Below are 22,429 nucleotides of genomic sequence, written 5' to 3'. Positions count from 1 at the left end.
TCCATGTCTCGGTTATTTCCACAATGTCATAGCCTTTGTCATTCATAATGAACTCTAGTTCATCTATTTTATTTGCAAGGCTCCGAGTATTCGTTACCATGCACTTTATATTTTTACCACCACATTTACCAATTTTGTTTACATGAAATGGGCTACTTGAAGTTTTACCAACCTCCTTAATCTTTACACTGTCCCCACCCCCCTCTCCACCTCCCATAATGTTAGGCTCCCACTGTCTTTTTACCTTATCTTGTCTACATATTGAGACTTTATCCTTCCGCCTCCCCCCAGATCCTAGATTAAAATCTCCTCCAACCGTTTAGCTATCTTCTCCCCCAATGCAGCTGCACCTTCACCATTAAGGTGCAGCCCATCCCTGCTGTAGAACCTGTAGCCGACTGCAAAGTCTGCCTAGTTCTCCAGGAACCCAAACCCTTCCTTCCTACACCAATTTCTCAGCCACTTATTTAACTCCCTAAGCTCCCTCTGTCTCTCAGATGTAGCACGTGGCACTGGCAGTATTTCAGAGAACACCACCTTGGAGGTCCTTGCTTTAAGTTTATATCCAAGTACCTGAAAATCATTTTTGAGGACCTTCCATCTCCCACTAACTTTGCCATTGGTGCCAATGTGTACCATGACAGCTGGGTCTTCCCCAGCCCAACCCAATAGTCAATTATTTCCGCTACATGCCGAACCCGAGCACCCGTGAGGCAAGAGACTGTTCGGCATTCACGGTTTCTTCGACAGATTACCCTATCTGTGCGCCTAATAATTGAATCCCCTACCACCAGTACCTGTCTAGCCTTAGCTGCACTCCTATTCCCTTTCTCGTTACAGCAGTCTGTCCCTTGGTTGCTAAGGAGCACATCCTGCTGCAGCATTGCTACTCCAGAATCATCCTCCCCAATATTACGCAAACAAGCATACTTATTAGTGAGGGACAACTCGGGACTAGCCTCCCTGCCACTTTTTCCCCTACCCCTTCTAACTGTGACCCAACTAGCGGCTACCTCTGCTTCTTGCTCCAGCTTTACTCCACCCACTTCATCTTCACCGATTCCATCCAGTGTCTGGATCGTGAGATCCAAGCTCATCTCCATGTTGTGTATGCGTCTCAGTGTTGCGAGATGCTCATTTAGCTCTGCGACTTCCGCTTCTAACTGAGTAACATGCACACACCCAGGGCAACAGTAAACACCCTCAATCCGCTGATCAAGGCATGCATACATGTTGCAGGATGTACACTGTACTGCATTGGCCAAGCATCCCTCCCACTGTACTTTGGTCAAGGGCCGCACGAAATCACGACAGCGCGACCTCGAACAGACCTGCCAGGCGGCCTGCCTCTGCCTTTTGTTTTGTCCATATTGGGAGGGGGGACGAAGTGAAAGGTATGCACTGACTTGACTAATACAATGTGCAGTCAGTCACACAGGTGCAGTTAACAGGTATGCATGGAGTAGTATATCACACATATGCTAGCACAGCCTTCCAGTATCCGTAGTTTCAGGTGCTGCATATCTTGCATCTTCACAGCACAGACAATTGCCTTCAGACGCCCCCAAAGATAAAAGTCTAAGGGGTTCAGATCGGGAGACCTTGGGGGCCATTCAACTGGCCCACAACGACCAATCCACTTTCCAGGAAAATGTTCATATAGGAATGCTCAGACCTGACACCCATAATGTGGTGGTGCACCATCTTGCTGGAAAAACTCGGGAACGTGCCAGCTTCAGTGCGTAAAGAGGGAAACACATCATCATGTAGCAATTTCGCATTTCCAGTGGCCTTGAGGTTTCCATTGATGAAGAATGGCCCCACTATCTTTGTGCCCCATATACCACACCATACCATCGTTTTTTTGTTCCAACAGTCTTGGAGGGATCTATCCCATGTGGGTTAGTGTCAGACCAATAGCGGTGACTTTGTTTGTTAACTTCACCATTCACATAAACGTTTGCCTCATCACAGAACAAAATCTTCCGCGTAAACTGAGGTCCTGTTCCAATTTTTGTTTTTCACATTCTGCAAATTCAGTGTGCCAATCTGGGTCAACCTCGTTGAGATGCTGCAGTAGCTGGAGTTTGTTAGGGTGCCATTTGTGAGTAGCTAATATCTGCCAAAGGGATGTTCGACTAATGCCACTCTCCAGTGACATGCAGCGAGTGCTATGCTGTGGGCTCTTGCTGATTGAAGCTAGGACAGCCACTGATGTTTCTTCATTAGTGACAGATTTCATGCGTCCACATTTTGGCAAATCCAACACTGAACCAGTTTCACGAAACGTAGCAAGCAGTTTGCTAACTGTAGCATGGGAGATGGGTGGTCTTGTAGGGTGTCTTGCATTGAAATCTGCTGAAATGACCCGGTTACTGCGTTCACCAGACATCAACACAATCTCTATCCGCTCCTCGCGTGTTAATCTCGGCGACATGTCAATGGCTGTAAACAAAGAGAAACTTGTAAATAACTCATGAAAGAATAAAGTTACATTAAAACCAAGCACAACATTGTTTTTCTTGTGAAATTCCCAATAGGTTTGATGTGTCACATGACCCTCTTCCTATTGAAAAAACAAAAGTTGGATTCAAAATGGCCGACTTCAAAATGGCCCCCCTCTCACATATACTAATGTGCCACAAACAGGAAGTTAATATCGCCAACCATTCCCATTTTATTAAGGTGTATCCATATAAATGGCCCACCCTGTATATATAGCATACATCAATACATTTATGCAACACAATAACATTTAAGTTGAGCAAGGGTACAGAGATAGGCATCGGGTATACCCAAATGCGTGATACATACATGGAAATATATCATCACAGATATACAGGATCTTCTCAAAAATGTTTTTAAAACAAAAAAAGTCAACCTTCAAATAATTATGTTCAGTTATACACTCAATACTTAATCGGGAATCCTTTTGCAGAAATGACTGCTTCAATGCGGCGTGGCATGGAGGCATTCAGCCTGTGGCACTGCTCAGGCGTTATGGAGGCCCAGGATGCTTCGATAGCAGCCTTAAGCTCATTCAGAGTGTTGGGTCTTGCGTCTCTCAACTTTCTCTTCACAATATCCCACAGATTCTTTATGGGGTTCAGGTCAGGAGAGTTGGCAGGCCAATTGAGCACAGAAATACCATGGTCAGTAAACCATTTACCAGCGGTTTTGGCACTGTGAGCAGGTGCCAGGTCGTGCTGAAAAATGAAATCTTCACCCCCATAAAGCTTTTCAGCAGATGGAAGCATGAAGTGCTACAAAAACTCCTGATAGCTAGCTGCAGCTGATCAACCCGCACACACACAAACAGACTGAAAGACAGCTTTTTCCCATCCGCCATAAACTTTATAAACTCTGAATCCTCTCTGAAATAATTAACACTGTGTACAAATTGTTTAAACATCTGTAATACCTGGCATACTTGTATAATTTCTTCTCTTCCTTGTTACTATCACTATGTTCCCTATATGCACCGTGGGGTTGTCATGAAAAGTAATTTCGTTGTGTTACGCAATGACAATAAAGTGAATTGAATTGAAATTGAATTGCATTGACCCTGCCCTTGATAAAACACAGTGGACCAACACCAGCAGCTGACATGGCACCCCAGACCATCACTGACTGTGGGGACTTGACACTGGACTTTGGGCATTTTGGCATTTCCCTCTCCCCAGTCTTCCTCCAGACTCTGGCACCTTGATTTCCGAATGACATGCAAAAGTTGCTTTCTTCCGAAAAAAGTACTTTGGACCACTGAGCAACAGTCCAGTGCTGCTTCTCTGTAGCCCAGGTCAGGAGCTTCTTCCACTGTTTCTGGTTCAAAAGTGGCTTGACCTGGGGAATGCGGCACATGTAGCCCATTTCCTGCACATGCCTGTACACGGTGGCTCTGGATGTTTCTACTCCAGACTCAGTCCTCTGCTTCCGCAGGTCCCCCAAAGTCTGGAATCGGTCCTTCTCCACAATCTTCCTCAGGGTCCGGTCACCTCCTCTCGTCGTGCAGCGTTTTCTGCCACACTTTTTCCTTCCCACAGACTTCCCACTGAGGTGCCTTGATACAGCACTCTGGGAACAGCCTATTCGTTCAGAAATTTCTTTCTGTGTCTTACCCTCTTGCTTGAGGGTGTCAATGATGGCCTTCTGGACAGCAGTCAGGTTGGCAGTCTTACCCATGATTGCGGTTTTGAGTAATGAACCAGGCTGGGGTTTTTTAAAAGCCTCAGGAATCTTTTGCAGGTGTTTAGAGTTAATTAGTTGATTCAGATGATTAGGTTAATAGCTCATTTAGAGAACCTTTTCGTGATATGCTAATTTATTTTTTTTAAACACATTTTTATGACTTCCGGTTCCGGCGCTGAGAGGAATGGCAGCATAGCAGTGAGCTCCGCTCGTAATCCTCCTCCCACCTCATTCCCCTATCATCTCGCCAAACAAATTTACTCCTAACTGTCATGTCAGAGCCCGGAGACTACCCTACTATGGACTGCTACATTACCAGGTCGGCAAAAGGAAGGAGAAACGGCCGCCGAGATCCTCCCGGAAAAATCAGCGTGAAGGCAAGATGGTGCCTGCTGACTCCGAGCACGAGGTTTCAGACGCAGACACGGACTACAGCTTGGATCAAAGGCCAGGCATTGACTATCATCATCTGGCCAAGGAGGTGGTGTCCTTATTGCGTCCAGAACTAACTACTTTAATAGCGGAGGCAATGGGCCAGCAAATGCAAAAGCTTCAGGATGCTTTGGAAGATCATCAAGCTAAGATGACGCAACTAGAAAGACGGGTGAGTGAATCTTCTACTAGATCTCAGGAGGCCATTAAGCTAGCACAGTCAGCCTGTAATAAACAGGTTATCGTTTTTGACCGACTGGAGGACTTGGAGAACCGGTCACGCCGTAATAATCTTCGGGTGATCGGTGTACCGGAATCTGTTAAGCCAAATGAGTCATCTGTTCTGTGCTCAACCGAGATACCACAAGCCTTAGGCCTAAATACTAGTATGAAGGTAGAAAGAGCTCACCGGGTCGGCCCGATAAATCTGGAAAGAAAGTCGCCTCGCCCTGTCATTGTCCAGTATCTAGATTACTCTGAGAAGGCCACCATATTGAAGGCTTATCGTGCCCAGAAGTTTCTGGAAGTACAAGGGAACAAACTCCTCCTTTTTGCTGATTACTCAGCCGAAGTTAATAAAGCCTGGAAAGCCTTTAATTCAGTCTGCCAGTTATTAGTTAAACGCAAGACTCGACTTTTTTCTCAACTATCCGGCGACGCTGCACATTTACTCTGAGGATGGGAAAATGTCCACGTTACTCTCACCATCTGACGCTGAAACTTTTGTTCGATCAAATAACAGTAATGGATCTACAAGCTCTCAAACTGCAGACTCTGGCCTGCTGGCTCTGCCTCCCGCAGAGGCAGCAACTGTTACTCCATCGCAACAAGTGCTTTCCAGCCAGGACTCGGCGGGATGGGAAGATTAATAATGGAGTTAGGGACTCTGTCTTATGGGAATTTATGAGACTCGGTTGTTTGGCCTATAAAGCCATTTATTCTTTTTTCTACTACTACAATGAGGAATTATAAGATTAGTGTTTATCCTCTGTCCTAGGTTCACGGGGCCTGATACTATGTGTATTTTAAATCATATGATCGGCCCTTGTGACCGGACTGTGGGAGGAGGACGAGACCTTGCTGCCTGCGTAGGGATTAGAGGATTATCCTCTCCCTTCTGGAACAGTTCTATATGCTATTTTCTATATGTTTACTTCTTTGCATTTTTTGTTTTGGGGAAAAAGTTATTCTCTCAGAAAAAAGGAAGTCACTGCGATATTGGGATGGGTTAAAGGTTAGAGGAAAAAGGGATGCACCCAGTAATTATGCTGCTTTCTGGCTCTTGGCCAGTTTGAGTGCCCCCTCAGATAAAAATGTGTTTAGTTATGTTATGTGTTATAAGTTTTGTTGTATTGGGTTGCCGCCTGCCCCCATTTATTCTGCCTCGAGACTCCCTCAAACGTTTTATCTATTTCTCTACTACTTCTTTCCGCTCAAGATGATAGGATTTAATTTGGGTTGGTGCTGCTGGGACATCACCCGAATCTCATGTGCTTGTGTTAATATTTGGGATTTATTGAGACCTTTCGCTTCAGGGCCTTTTCGGCCACCAAGAAAGTTCTATCTTGGAATGTTAAAGGTCTCAATACACCTCAGAAATGTACCCAGGTACTCAGACACTTGAACAAAATGAAGATCGACATAGCCTTTTTACAGGAGTCACACCTTAGGCAAAAAGATTTTAATCTAATGCGAAAATTTTGGGTGGGCCAGGTCATAGGTGCCCCCTCAGAAGGTAGAAGAGCAGGGATTATTGCCTTAATAGAAACATCTTGGGCACAGTATCTCTCTGTGACTTTGATGCTAAAGAAGGTAGATGGCTGAAACTTGAAGTGCAAGTAAACAACCTGATGTATTTGGTCTGGAGCGTGTATGCTCCTAATTCTGATAACTCTCCATTTTTTCAAATGCTAACGCATGAGGTACTACAAGCCCCTGATTCTTCTAAAATAATTGTGACGGGCGATTTTAATGCAGTCCCGAATTCTTCTATGGATAGGCAAACATTAAGCTCACTACCCCATACCATGCGACAACAAGACCGTTCCTTCCAAATGTTCATTGCCACCACTAACCTGATTGACGTATGGTGCCACTTTCACCCGTTTGACAAAGATTATTCATTCTATTCTCAGGTTCACTCCTATAGCTCACGCATTGATAATTTCTTGGTTTCCAAAAATATACTCACCTCACTTCACTCAATAGACATCAAAGCTTTGGTGATTTCGGATCATGCTCCCATTCTGGCCACATGCTATAATACCTCAAAACAATCTGCTAGGGAGTGGCGCTTTCCTACATTTTTATACACAGATGAACAATTTGCAGCTGATATTATGCTATGGTGGAGGGCTATTGTTCCAATAATAAACAACATTGGAAACAACCAGTTCTCTTCTGGGAAACAGCCAAAGCTGTCCTTAGGGGACAAATTATTTCATATACTACCTCATACAGGAAAAAGACAATGGAGAATTATCAGAAAGTGTGTAATGATGCTCGCCAATCATACTCTGCTTACATTGCTAACCCAGCTTCCTCTTCCTTGAGAGACAAGTGGGTAGCTTCAAAAATGGAGGCTGATTTTTGGCTAGAAAGATATGATAAGATCTTTAGATCTTTTAGAGCAGCACATTTTTTTTAAATTTGGAAACAAGGCGGGAAGGATGTTAGCCAACTTAACCAAGCCTAGATGGACCAAATCTGTGATCTCTAAAATTAAAAATCATCAGGGAAAGATTTGTACAAGACAAGAGAAAATAATGGAGGTCTTTAATAGATATTACTCACAACTATATGCTTCCAAGACTCCACTTGAAATAGAACAGAAACAATTTACCAGCTCGGTGACACTACCTACTGTAAATGATCTGAAATAGATCTACAGTGCTTGAATTCATCCATAACACCTCTAGAAGTATTACGAGTGATTAAAAAGATGAGTCTTGGAAAGGCCCCTGGGCCTGATGGCCTATCTATTGAATTTTTTAAACTCCTGAAAAATGATGCCGTAAATACAATGGCGGCCCTGTACAATCATATGCCTAACCACTTCAGCTTCACAGGGTTTTATGCTTAAAAACCAGAGCAATTTTCACATTTCAGCGCTCCTCCCATTCATTCACCAATAACTTTATTGCTACTCATCAGATGTAAATGATCTATATCTTGTTTTTTTGCCACAAATTATGCTTTGTGAGGGTGATATTTGCTTTTAGTAATTATGCTATTATCTGTGCATTTTAAAGGGAAAAATTAGAAAAAAAAGAAAAAATACACTATTTTTCCATTTCCATCCACTATAGTTTTCAAATAAACAATGTTACCATAGGTAAAACCCACACATTGTATTTGCTAATTTGTCCTGGTTATCTCAACATTTAAATAATTTTCCTAGTACAATGTATGGCGATAATATATTAGTTTCTGGTTTGTGTTTTTTGTTTTCTCATTGTACTCTATCAGTAATTAAAAACCCTTATCTTCATGATTAACAGTAATACACTCTCATGGCATACATATTTTAAAAGCTAAGTCCCTAGGGTAACTATGTATTCTCTTTCCAATGCTGTCACTGTTTTTTTTTTTACATTTATTTAGGGGTATAGAGTACATGAAAATAACAGTTTTATTGCTTTTCATTCAGTTTTCCGGTAAAAAAAAATCACATGACTTAGCCCTCAGTTGTCAAACAACACAAAATCTATTCTCTCACTTGTCACGGTTAAAATGATACCCTATATACATAATCAGATAGCTTATTGGGCATACAGCACACTGTTTACCACAAGTACGCCAATCTACTCCCCTGAGCTTCAGATGAAGTTTTGTGGGGAGTAGATAAGCGTAGCAAGGGATTCAAAGTGGCTAAAGCTCAGCAGTTTCTCCCTACAGCTAATGATGCTAGAATTTAAGAAGTTAATAGCAAAACCAGGAAAAGATCCTATGGAGCCTTCTTCCTTTAGGCCAATTTCTCTCTTAAATCTTGATTTCAAGATTATCTCCAAAATTATGGCAGATAGGTTGGCTGAACTCCTTCCTGGTCTTATATTAGACAATCAAGTAGGGTTTGTGAGAGGCAGAAGCGCAGTGTTAAACATAAGAAAAACTTTGGCAGTGTAGGAATATAGCAGATTGCGGGGCGGATGGAAAGGATCGGAGGCCTTCTTGGCCCTCGATGCCGAGAAGGCCTTTGATAGCATTGAGTGGTCATGGCTTTTCACAATTCTTGAATCCTATGGATTCCAAGGTAATTTCCTCACCTATATTAGGTTAATGTATGCTAACCCCACAGCCAAGGTTGCCATCCCAGGATCATTGGGGCTCCTCCGTTTCCATGGGGAGGGGCACGAGACAGGGATGCCCACTTTCTCCTTTAATATTTAATTTAGCCTTAGAGCCCCTGTCTCGTGCGCTTGCCCTCTCAGGTATTTTCGAGGGAATTCGAATGGGCCCACGGGTCATGTATTCAGCTTTGTTTGCTGATGATATACTACTTTTCATGGCTAACCCTAATAAGGACCAGACCCAGGTTATTGATTTCATAAACAGCTTTGGTAAGGTTTCTGGCCTGTTAATTATCACAAGAGTGAATTATTATTTCTTAATAGAAATTATCTGGCAGATCCCTTATTGAACTCTCGACTTAAACAAGCTTCATCCTATATTGTATATTTGGGTATCAAGATTCCAAGAGATATAACACAAGTATTTGGCTTAAATTTCTCTCCAGTCATTACAAAAATTTTAAAAGAAAAAGAATTGGGAACAGTTACCGATATCCCTAGCAGGAAGAGTGCATTTGATAAAAATGATGAGTTTTGCCAGACTACTATATCCCATTCAAACCTTACCTATTCTTATAAAACACAAAGACATCAAACGCATGGAAAGTGCCTTTGTAAAATTCCTATGGAACTCCAGGAAACCTCGTATTGCTTTATCTAAATTGAAGGCCCCTATTTCCCGTTTAGGTCTGAATATCCCAGATATCCGCTTATATAATCTGGAATCTATTTTTAGACATGTTCGAGATTGGATGGGAGATACTTCTTATGTCACCAATACATCTCTAGAGAAAGTTTTGATAGCCCCTTTTTCTTTCCAAGGCATCTTGCATACCAAATTAAATAAACTCCCGCAACATATTAAACAGAATCTCATCATTAGAGACACTGTCATTTGTTGGAGGGAAATAAGGAAAAAACTAGGGTTGGAGGGACATATCTCTCCTAGGTTCCCTCTATTACATAACCCTGGATTTACACCAGGGCTATTGCATCTGGCCTATTTTCAGTGGTCTAAAATGGGTTTAATTCGTTTAGGTGACCTCCTATGGAAAGATTTGTCTCTCATGTCTTTTCATGAAGCTATTACTAAATACCCCAGTTTATCTTTACATGCATTGTATTTTAATCAGGTGGATAGTTTATGCTCAAGTGTCTTAGGCAAACATGGGAAATTAAAAGTCCATAAGATTTTTGAGGATATCTTAGCTTCCCCAAAAGAACAAAGATCTTTGTCTTGGATATATGCTTTTATAAGAGATTTCACCTCACCTGCTAGGAAAAACACTACACGCTTGAGGAAATGGGCTGAATTACTAACTATTGACCTAGAACAATGTACTGAAATACTACAGGCTAGTTGGATGGCAGTTAGAAAAGCAATTCTAAGTGAAGACTGGAGAGAAATGTTTTTAAAGGTCTTACATAGAGCATATATACCAGTTAAAGGCCCATACAAGCATGAAGGAGACTCTACCGCTACAAGTTCGAGAGTATGCCCTAAGTGTAATGATCCTAATCCTAATCTAGAACATATGCTGTGGTTCTGTCCAAATGTACAAATGGTATGGAAAAATGCTGTAAAGATAATGAATAGAGTAACAAAGTACAAAAGAAAACCAGAGGTAATGTTTTGCTTATTACATGCTTCGAACACCCAAACTGACAAGAATCTACCCAAGGTATCCAAGTTTGAACACTTATACTTATTGGCTACACATAAAGCAATATTAAAGCATTGGATAGATTCCTCACCACCCTCTGGTGCTTTAGTGAAGGAATTAGTGAACCATATCATGCTCATGGAGTCTCTGCAGTTGGAAAAGGGCAATAAGAAACGAATAGTAAAATTCTTCAAAACATGGAGAAAATACATAGAAACTTGCCTAGATCCAGTGCAGATATATCATGTTATGAAACCATTTGAAAATACATCATGGTACTTGTTAAATAAGGCGGCTGGAAACCTGCATAAATTAGAAGTTGCTGAGTAAAGCCTAAATAAATTGAGCGGATTATAAGGTTTATTGGCGGGGGGGGGGGGGGGGGGGGGGGGGTCGAGAGGAGGAGGGGGGTGAGAGCGGCTCCTGTTGGGGTTAGGGTGGGAGTTGGAAAGGGGATAAGATAATTGTAATGCTCGAAGTCAAGAACAGCTTTGGGAAATTCTATCAGGGTTATTACTATAGCCAGGAAAATATATGCCTTTACTTACTGTTTGTTACATTATATTTTTTAGGATGATCTTTGATGCTTTACTTACACTACGATTATAAGAATGTGATTAATGTCTGTACTTTTAATGTATCTTTTTATACAGTGGTTTGCAAAAGTATTCGGCCCCCTTGAAGTTTTCCACATTTTGTCACATTACTGCCACAAACATGCATCAATTTTATTGGAATTCCTCATGAAAGACCAATACAAAGTGGTGTACATGTGAGAAGTGGATCGAAAATCATACATCATTCCAAACATTTTTTACAAATAAATAACTGCAAAGTGGGGTGTGCGTAATTATTCGGCCCCCTGAGTCAATACTTTGTAGAACCACCTTTTTCTGCAATTACAGCTGCCAGTCTTTTAGGGTATGTCTCTACCAGCTTTGCACATCTAGAGACTGAAATACTTGCCCATTATTTTTTGCAAAACAGCTCCAGCTCAGTCAGATTAGATGGACAGTGTTTGTGAACAGCAGTTTTCAGATCTTGCCAGAGATTCTCAATTGGATTTAGATCTGGACTTTGACTGGGCCATTCTAACACACAGATATGTTATGTTTTAAACCATTCCATTGTTACCCTGGCTTTATGTTTAGGGTCACTGACCTGCTGGAAGGTGAACCTCCGCCCAGTCTCAAGTCTTTTGCAGTCTCCAAGATGTTTTCTTCCAAGTTTGCCCTGTATTTGGCTCCATCCATCTTCCCATCAACTCTGACCAGCTTCCCTGTCCCTGCTGAAGAGATGCACCCCCCAAGCATGATGCTGCCACCACCATATTTGACAGTGGGTATGGTGTGTTCAGAGTGATGTGCAGTGTTAGTTTTCCGCCACACATAGTGTTTTGCATTTTGGCCAAAAAGTTCCATTTTGGTCTCATCTGACCAGAGCACCTTCTTCCACATGGTTGCTGTGTCCCCCACATGACTTGTGGCAAATTGCAAACGGGACTTCTTATGCTTTCTGTTAACAATGCCTTTCTTCTTGCCACTCTTCCATAAAGGCCGACTTTGTACAGTGAATGACTAATAGTTGTCCTATGGACAGAGTCTCCCACCTGAGCTGTAGATCTCTGCAGCTCGTCCAGAGTCACCATGGGCCTCTTGACTGCATTTCTGATCAGCGCTCTCCTTGTTCGGCCTGTGAGTTTAGGTGGATGACCGTGTCTTGGTAGGTTTACAGTTGTGCCATACTCCTACCATTTCTGAAGGATCGCTTGAACAGTGCTCCGTGGGATGTTCAAGGCTTTGGAAATCTTTTTGTAGCCTAAGCCTGCTTTAAATTCCTCAATAACTTGATCCCTGACCTGTCTTGTGTGTTCTTTGGACTTCACGGTGTTGTTGCTCCCAATATTCTCTTAGACAACCTCTGAGGCCCTCACAGAGCAGCTGTATTTGTACTGGCATTAGATTACACACAGGTGCACTCTATTTAGTCATTAGCACTCATCAGGCAATGTCTATAGGCAACTAACTGCACTCAGATCAAAGGGGGCCGAATAATTATGCACACCCCACTTTGCAGTTATTTTTTTTTCTTTTTTTTTCAAACTCAGCCGTTATGTGACCCAGATATGACCATGTGACAGCTGTGAAGCCATCATACGTGGGTCTCCGGTCTGCATCATAGTTTGATTTTCCCTCCTCTCCTCCCCCCTTCCCCCATTCCATCATCACTACAATATATCAAATATTACACCAGTGACTCAGATCATACTAATTATAGTGAAAAAAGAGAAAAAGAAAGGAAGAGAAAAAAAAACAAAACACAAACACCAACAAAAAAAAACTCCACCTACCCTTATCATTAAGTGGTTAATATCCCTTTCTAACTATCCACTTATTTTATGGGCATGCCCTCCATGCATGAGCCATCAGGTCCGGAGCGAGCCCAGTGGAAGGGACAGGCCGCATGCACAAAGAGGTCACATATCTAAGCTGAGAAGCAAAGCAATTACTCTTATTTCAACTTTCATACACATTCATATAAGTGCCTTCTATACTTCAACATATATCCATGCAACTGCACATTCATCCATCCATTTATCCTTACAATTTCAGTTGGTAATATAGTGGTTATTTGGTTCTTTTCTCCTCATCTTTCCTATTTCAAATACTTAACTTCATATTATATGTTACTTATTTATGCAATTTTCCATTCCTCCATTTGTTTGTTGGTGCCAGCATCTTCCACACAGCCCTCACCACCTTGCAAAAAATCTGACATCATCCATATCCACTCTTCCATACTGGGAGCTTCAGGGTTCTTCCAGGATTTTGCTATAAGTTTCCTGGCCACAATTGCTGCAGGGGTTACTAGTTTATTTGCATGTCTTAAGCTGTCAGGTTCCATGCAACTCAGCAGAGCGATACTGGGATGAAAAGGGGAAGGGAGTTTAATGAAATTTGCTATCTCTCTCCAAAAGTTCTGTATAACCGGGCACGACCACCACATATGCATATATGAACCAAACTCGGTAAGACATCTCCAGCAGTTCCCATTCCCGCCTTTAAATTTGACCATCTTAGAGGGTGTGAAGTACCATCTCGTCATGAGTTTATAATTAACAAGTTGAAATGAGGTATAGCTGGGGGTCCAAATTTCCTGGAATACTGTTCCCCAATCCAAGTTTTTGATATGATTTAGGTCTTGTTCCCAGCTTCTACAGAACTTAGGTAGAGGATCAGTTTGGCAACTGTCAAGAAGAAAATATAAATTTGCTGTCATTCCCTTTCCCACCCTCGAATGAAGAAAACACTTTTCATAAATATTTATGGTTTTACTTATATTATCCTTATGTTTGGAAAGGTAGCTCCTGACCTGGAAGCTCCACAGCCCATTATCCATTCTGACTATGTTATAGATCTCCCTCAATGTGGAATCTCTGTGGCCAACCAAGTCTAGGATTCTAATATCTCGAGGGAGCCCACTTTCCTTGAACCACCCTGAGGTTAAGCCAGGTTGAAAATCTGGATTATTGCGTAGAGTGGTTAGTAATGATATTTTGTTGCTCTTTGACATAGATCCTATAGCTTCCATGTGGGTTTTAATTGCAGGTGCTAATAATGGATGGCTGATAGAAGGGAGGAGTTTTACTACCGTGTGGGGGTGCCACGAATCCAACATATAATTAAACAGACTTCTTTCATATGTTGTCCAGAATCTCTTCGGGTCGCATATCCTGAGATCTAAGATTCTTTGCAATTGGAAACATCGGGCATATCGATTAATATTTGGTGCTCCCATTCCTCCCAATTTCTTGTGCCTGCTTATTATCTTATATAAAATTCTGCGGTTTGGTGTTCTCCATATGAAATTTTGAAATATATTGTTCCAGACATTATACCAATTCTTCTGAATGTTTATTGGCAGATTTTCTACTATAAATATTATTTTAGGAACAATTTTTATTTTTATCAAGTTGATTTTCCCAATTGTATTACATTGGGCATTTTTCATTTTACTCAGTATCTTCTCACAATCTTTTTGCACTGGTGTATAATTATGTTTGAATAGATCATTGAAATCACTACATAAATTGATACCGAGATATTTAATATGAGAATTGGTATAATTATTGCCATACCTTAGTTGTAGGGTACTCAATATTTCAGCAGGGCTTTTTATGTTTAATACCGTAGTTTTAGCATTATTTACTTTATAGTTCGAGTATTTGGAAAATTCAGTTATTATTTTATTTGCTGCTTCGAAAGAGGTCAGGGGATTGGTTAGTGTCAAAACAAGGTTGTCCGCATAGGCTAGTAGTTTGCTTTTATAGTTACCTATATGCCACCCAGATATCTTTATGTCAGAATGGATCATGCGTATTAACACTTCTATGCCCAAATTGAATATTAGCGGGGAGATTGGACAGCCCTGCCTCACGCCATTCCCCAAAGGGAAGGAGTGTGTCAAGGTACCATTGATTTTTACTCTGGCTGTTTGGTTTAAATATACGTTTTTGATTCGATTGATAAAGATGGGACCGATGCCATAGTGTTCTAAAGTAGTGTAGACAAACGGTCTTGAAATACGGTCAAACGCCTTTTCAGCGTCAATGGCCACTAAGATAGCATCTTCATTACGAATTTTTGCGTTATATATAAAGTTTATTGCTGAAGAAATATTGTCCGATAGTCTGCCCGATTTTCTAAAACCCATCTGCTCCTTCCCCAGTAGCTGATCTAACACCTTTTCCAGTCTTAATGTTAGAATTTTTGAATATATTTTAACATCAATATTAATTACCGAAATGGGACGATAGTTGCTACACTGTAGGGGATCTTTACCTTCTTTATGTATTAGGGTGATTGTGGCCTGATTTGATTCTCTAGAAAAAGTCTCACTTTCATCCAGATTATTAATCATTTAACAATAGTCAGGTGCTATCTCCTCTATGAATGCTTTATAGAACTCCGAGCTGAACCAGTCGGGACCCGGACTCTTACCGATTTTAAGCAAATTTACTGCCTCTTTAAACTCTATTTCTGTTACCGGGGCATCCACTTTGCAGTTATTTATTTGTAAAAAATGTTTGGAATCATGTATGATTTTCGTTCCACTTCTCATGTGTACACCACTTTGTGTTGGTCTTTCACGTGGAATTCCAATAAAATTGATTCATGTTTGTGGCAGTAATATGACAAAATGTGGAAAACTTCAAGGGGGCCGAATACTTTTGCAACCCACTGTATATGCTCAATTTATTAGTCATCTGTTCCTATGCATGAAAATTGTAAACTTCGAATAGTTGCTGCATCATATTGCAATGTGAACTGTAAGTTATTCTGTTCTTTGTGAAGTGCATCAATAAAAAATTTTATTTAAAAAAAAACAAACACATTTTTATTTTTATCCCAACAGGTGAAAATACAGGGAAATGTCACATTGTTTGGAACAGACAGAGCCATTACAAGATATGCATCGCATTAAGCCTTACTCATAGCAAACAGTTGTTTGTCCCTGAAATATTTAAATATTGAACTCCTTATTCCCTCTTTCCCCTCCCCCCTTTATCCCCTTACCCCTCCCCCCCCCTTCTCTGTCGTCTCTGAGAGCCTCTCATCAAATATATGATCCCCTATGTTATGTCCAAACGGCCCAGGATCCCTAGCAGGTGTTCCGTGAGATTCCATTTAGTATATTTAAAATGTTCCATTAAAGTTTTGATCTCAATGTCTGTGAAAGATGCTAGAATAAAGCTTTTCCACTTTTTAAAGAAACCGGCTGTTTCCTTGTCCTTGTGTATGACTGATTCCAACTTATCCTGATTATAAAGGTGTTAAGTTCTTCTTGCACATTCCACACAGTGGGGGCATTCGGATAAATCCATTTATTAAAGATAGCCTTGCGTGCAGCTATTATAATCAGATGTGTCATTTTGCTCAGAGCAGGTTTGGTTGCTGCAGCAGGGTCAGATCCAATAGTTTCAACATAGTTAAACAAGAGCATGAGCGGGGATGGGTTAAGTAGGAGGTTACACACACGTTTGATGTATAGCAATACATTACCCCAAAATACTGCTATTGTCGGGCAGGACCACAGGCAATGGAACAGATCAGCATTTTGTAAGGAGCACTTGGGGCATCTCGGTGAATAATGCGCAGGAGGTGACTGATACTTTATGTTAAAAGTATATTTTGCCCTGTGTATTAATTTGAGATGAGATTCCTTCCAGTTTTCCCCTGGAACCAATATGTGGACTACCCTGTACCCCTCTAGAATTTTCTCTTCGATATTCTCAGCCGAAAGTTTTTTCTTCCATTTGGAGAGATTATTTTGAGCTTTAGTCTCAAGATCAATCTCTTGTAACTTAGCATGTATTTCAGATAAAGACAGTAGTGGTCGATGGGGGGAAATAAACCTATCAAAAGAATCCAAAGTTGCTATGGACTTTATGTCCTTAATTTTGCTTTGCACATACGATTGTAATTGGCAATAATATAAGAAGTGGCCCCTTGGTATTCCGAATTTTACTCTAGTTTCAAGAAACGTCCTAAGTCTCCCCCTGCGCAAGTCACACAGCTGCCCAAGACTCTCAACCCCCCTATCTAACCAAGACAAAAATCCCCCATGAGCTAAACTGGCTGGGAAACCTGGTAGACCCACCAGTGGCATATATTTTGAGATTTGCTGTGGTGTTGTATATAATTTCCTAAGAGCACTCCAGGCCATCACTGGATCTTTTATAACTCTGCTTTTTTTGAGTTTGGGGGGCATGTATTTTTGAGGGGTATGTAATAAACCGGCCAACGACCACGGTTCAGAAAAGGATGCTGTTTGAATAGTAGCTGGATTTATTTATCCAGTCCCTTACATGTCTAGTCAGGCAGGCCAAATTGTAACGCCGGATGTCTGGTATCACCAGTCCTCCCCACATTCTTGGAAGTGTTAGTTTGGAAAGGGCTATCCTCGATTTTTTACTCCTCCACAGAAACCTATTGAAGGCTCTATTCAGTTCTTGGATATCTTTGTGCTTCAACATCAAAAGGATAGTTTGTAGGGGATACAGCAATCTACCAAATGAAACTGATTTGATTAAAGCCGCCCTCCCCGAGAGATTAATTGGCAAGTTTTCCCAGCTAGCCAACTGACGTTTTAAATCTTTAATTAATGAGTCATAATTAAGGGAATATAGCATATTGGGGTCCTTATGTATTTTTATACCTAGGTACGTAACCACCGAGCTGACCTTGATTGGTAAGTGTGTCAAAGTGTGTCTGGGAGCACAAGGAGATAGATATAGTAGTTCGCATTTAGGTACATTTACCTTGAACCCACTAAATGATCCTACCTTACGAATGATTTCAAATACTTTTTCGAGCTGGGCTTCTGGGTCTCTTAAAAATAATAAAATGCCATCAGCGAACATGGCTTGAGAGATCATTTCATCTCCTATAGTTATCCCACTTACCCCTCTATCCAACATCTGAGTCAGAGGTTCTAGTGCCAAATTGAATAGTAGGGGGACAGAGGGCAGCCTTCTCTAGTACCCTTTTCTAATATAAGCTCCTCTGAAAGAAATCCCGGGGTGTAGACCCTTGCTTTGGGGTTGATATGCATTGTCCCAATCAATTTTCTAATTCTCCCCTGAATATTTATCTTGTCCAAAATGTTCTCCATCCAGCTCCATCTGACATTATCGAAGGCCTTTTCGGCATCGATCAATAACAGAGCATACGCGCTACACGATTTGGGATAGGCTCTGACATGGTCCTGAGCAATCAATACCTTGCGGATGTCAGCAATAGCTGATCGGTGGCGAACAAAGCCCACCTGGTTGGGACTCGCCAGTTTAGGAAGCAAATCCGCTAGTCTATCGGCCATTATTTTTGAAAGGATCTTGAGATCCTGGTTTATTAAAGAGATAGGGCGATACGAACCTGGTTCTAAGGAGTCCTTGCCATTTTTTGGAATCAGTTTAATGTAAGCCATGTTCGCTGATGAGGGGTATTGTCCTCCCTCGAGAATCTTGTTAAACAAAGAGACGAGGTATGGAGACAATTCCTGTTTCAAGATCTTATAAAATTCAGGGGTGAGCCCATCTGGTCCCGGGGCCTTTTTGTTTGACAAAGCTTTAATTGTGGCACAGACTTCTTCTGGGGTTATGAGTGCATTTAGGAATGACAAATCCTCGTCTGACAAGGACAGAAGAGAAATACTGTCAAACCACTGTGGGATTGAAGATTCTGGGTTTTGAGCGTCAGACTGTCCATAAAGACTTTTATAAAATTTGCCAAAAAGGGTGTTTATAGATTTAGGATCATTTAGTATCTGGCCTGATGGAGATCTGAGGCTGGTAATTACAGTGGTCATTTGAGGAGGTCTCGACAAAGCTCTCTTTCTCCTCTTTCCAATGATATATAAATTGCCGCCCTACATCTTTTAGTTTTCACTATTTTCGCGATTGAAATTGCTGCGGCTGCGATTTCGATCGCGAAAATAGAGAAAACTAAAAGGCGTAGGGCGACGATTTAGGGGTCGTCAGAAAGAGGAGAAAGAGAGCTTTAAAATGATATGCATCTTTCCATAGTTTTGCACTGCTCGGAGTCCCTTTAAGTATCTCTCCCTGATCTTGTAGTCTGTGTCTGATTTTTTTTTTTTGCCGCCATCCATTTTAGGCGTCATTCAGGGGTGGGGTTACTAAGAAATACTTTGTGAGCAGACCGTAGCTCCTCCATGGATGTAATATACGCTTCGTGTGACTTCTTCCTTCTCCCTGCTATATAGCTTATAATTCTTACCCTGAGTGTCGGTTTGGCTGCTTCCCAAAATAAGAATATATCCCTTATATGTGAGGAGTTGTCATCTTTATACTCCCACCACCACTGTAGCAGTAGTTGGGCAAAGCCCTTCGTCCTCATATAAGTATGAGCGGAACCACCAAATGATATCTGTGCCCTTGGGAACTATGGGAGAGAATGTCACCTGTATGGGAGCATGGTCTGATATCACCAGATCCAGAATCTCCATCTGAAGCACCTGGGGCATCAATGAGGGGGTAACAAAAAAGTAATCCAGGCGAGACCATACATTATGAGGTATAAAAAAAAAGGTATATCCCTCACTATCTTGGTGCACAGCCCTCCAGCTATCACATAGCCCTGTGGATGATATATATTCAGCTAGCATCTGCGATTTGACAGCAGTGGGCTTACTGGCAGGTGTTCTCCTGGATCTAACCTCAAGTGTATTCATAATAGCGCTAAAATCTCCCCCCTGGATTATCCTGGTGTCACCCAGCAGCAAGGCCTTTTTTTCTAATCATGTCATAAAATGATTTGTCTTCCTCATTTGGAGCGTATACATTAAACAATATAAGTTCCTCCCCGGCCAAGCGTAACCTGATCCACAGCCATCGACCCTCCCCATCACACTTATGGTCCACAACCTGTCCCTGTAGAGATTTGTGGAGTAGAATTAACACCCCGGCTTTACGCCCCTGAGCTGGAGAACCAAAGACTTGTCCCACCCAGGATTTGGACATAAATTTGAACTGGTCTTGTGATAAGTGGCACTCTTGGAGCATAGCTACGTCCGATGTAATCTTTTTGAGATGGCGAAGCACTATTGAGCACTTTCCCGAGGACCTCAACCCTTTAACGTTCCATGATGTTATCTTAAGCGACATGGGGATAACGTGTCATGGATCAGGTCAGCTGGCTGATTAAACATCACATTTACCAAATACCATAGAAGTTTGCTCTCATTCTCGAGATGACAGAGCCCTCCCAAAGCCCCCCCCCTTATCCCCCCTATCCCTCCCCCCGGATGGCTTAAATTTTAACAAAGGAGCTGATCTGCTCCTGAAGGTCCCCATGAGATTTGGCAACTGAGCCATTTGGGGATAAAAATAAAAAATAAAAACTAAAACAAAACAAAGATAAACAAAAGCATAGCTACTTGACTCCACTTCTTCCCTGGACGTCTTCCTCCTGAAAGTAGCTCCAAGTCGGTACTCCGACCAGTGTCATATCCTTAGCTGTAAGTCATCGCAAGAAGCTCTCTCCCCCCACGGATAAAACTGTGCAGCTATAAATCTAAAGCTGTAAAAAAACAAGAAATGTCAACCTTCAACTATTAACTCAGGGAGATGATATATCTTCAGTATAGCAGCGCTCCCTGCCAACCAATGATAAACAATGCAGAAAGAAAAAAAAAGAAAACTTGGTTATTTCAATCTGGGTCAGTGTTGTTTCTTCGCAGAAAAGTGAGAGCGTCAGTTACTGAGTGAAATACACGCGTTTCGTCTGCGTCATCTGTTATTCTCATGATAGCAGGGTACTGCAGTGCAAATTTCCACTTCTTCTCAATGTATAATGCACAAGCTGGATTAAATGCCTGGCGTTTCTTAGATACCTCTGCTGAATAATCATTGAAGATACAAATCTGTGTGTTTTGAAATTCCAGTGGGTGGTCTAAGTCCCTGTATGCCCGCAGTAACTCATTTTTCTCTGCCAAATCTAGGTATCTAGCAAGGACCAGACGTGGAGGTCGTTTATCAGAGGGGGGTCGTGGGGGTCCCACTCTATGGGCCCTTTCTACTTTGCATCCTCTTTTAAAGCCCAGCATCTTAGGGAGTGTGGATGTGCAGAAATCTCACAGGGCTTGGGTAGTCATGGCTTCAGGGAGACCCACCACCCTTAAGTTATTGCGTCGTGATCTATTCTCCAGATCTTGCAGCTTTTCTTGCATCTGCTTATGCTCAGCTCTCAGCCTCTTGTCCTCTTTTTCCTCCTTAGCCCTATCATCTTCTATTTTTTAAATGCGATCTTCCTCTTGATCTAAACGCTGGCCGTGGGCCTGCACCTTCAAATTTATCTCCTTGAGTGAGTGATCTATGGCTGATTGTATCATTGACTGCAGCTCAGGTGCCAGTTTCTCCACTACCGCTGCAGCCAAAATCTGGTAGTCTATATCCCCTCTCCCTCTCTCACCTGGATCAGAAGCATAGGTGTCCTGTGATGGGGCTCTGACTGGCGAGCAGTGAGGATCGGGCTCATGCGCGGGAGACTGTGGCTGCGATGGCTGTGAAGGAGGAGGTGCAGCGGCCATATTGGATACAGTGTCCTCCGCGCCGGGTGGTTGCTTTGCCGTGGACCGAATTAAATATCGGTCCATGAGGTGGGCGGGTGGCGTCCTGGAGGTCTGGCGGTCTCCAGCAGCAGGTGTCGGCACGTGGGGGCACTTTTTGTGGCTTGCGGATCACTGGAAGGAGTCTCGGCTAGTGGAGCTCTGCCTTCAGTCTCCTTCCATCCAGGCGCCGGAACCGGAAGTCGAGATAGGAATTTTGGGTTTTCATGAGCTGTATGCCAAAATCATCATTATTAAAACAATAAAAGGCTTGAACTACTTCAGTTGTGTGTAATGAATCTAAAATATATGAAAGTCTAATGTTTATCAGTACATTACAGAAAATAATGAACTTTATCACAATATGCAATTTTTTTGAGAAGGACCTGTATATCTTACCTAAGCCTCTATTCCAATTCAAATTGTTGTGTGTGCCGCCCTCTATCTTGGTCCTCTCAAAACCTACAGTATATAATACAAAGCACTTTGCACGTATCCACTTCTCCACAATGCATAACTACTGTATTGTATCTCAACCTTACAATTGTACTTATTACTGTACTTACTTTGCTATGCTATGTTTGTTTCTTAATAAAGCCTTGGTTTTGTTTGAAAAAAAAATAATAATAAAAAAAGATTGGAGGAGGCTCTGTGCTAGTCTGTGCGCCCTGCACAAGCGAAACACAGCCGGCGAGAGCGGTTTAGCAATTTGCCAGTGCAAGTGTGTGCAAG

General features: G+C 41.9%; 1 protein-coding gene across 1 annotated transcript in view; it reads right to left on the bottom strand.

Annotated features, from left to right (window-relative positions):
• Positions 1-22,429, bottom strand: part of LOC137509098 (semaphorin-6B-like) — a 729,870-nt gene that overhangs the window by 198,830 nt on the left and 508,611 nt on the right. The gene's annotated exons all lie outside the window — the stretch shown is intronic.

Source organism: Hyperolius riggenbachi, chromosome 1, assembly GCF_040937935.1.
Source record: "Hyperolius riggenbachi isolate aHypRig1 chromosome 1, aHypRig1.pri, whole genome shotgun sequence".
Taxonomy (NCBI): Eukaryota; Metazoa; Chordata; class Amphibia; order Anura; family Hyperoliidae; genus Hyperolius; species Hyperolius riggenbachi.
Note: the sequence above shows the minus strand (reverse complement) of the source record. Positions and strands in the feature narration are given on the sequence as shown.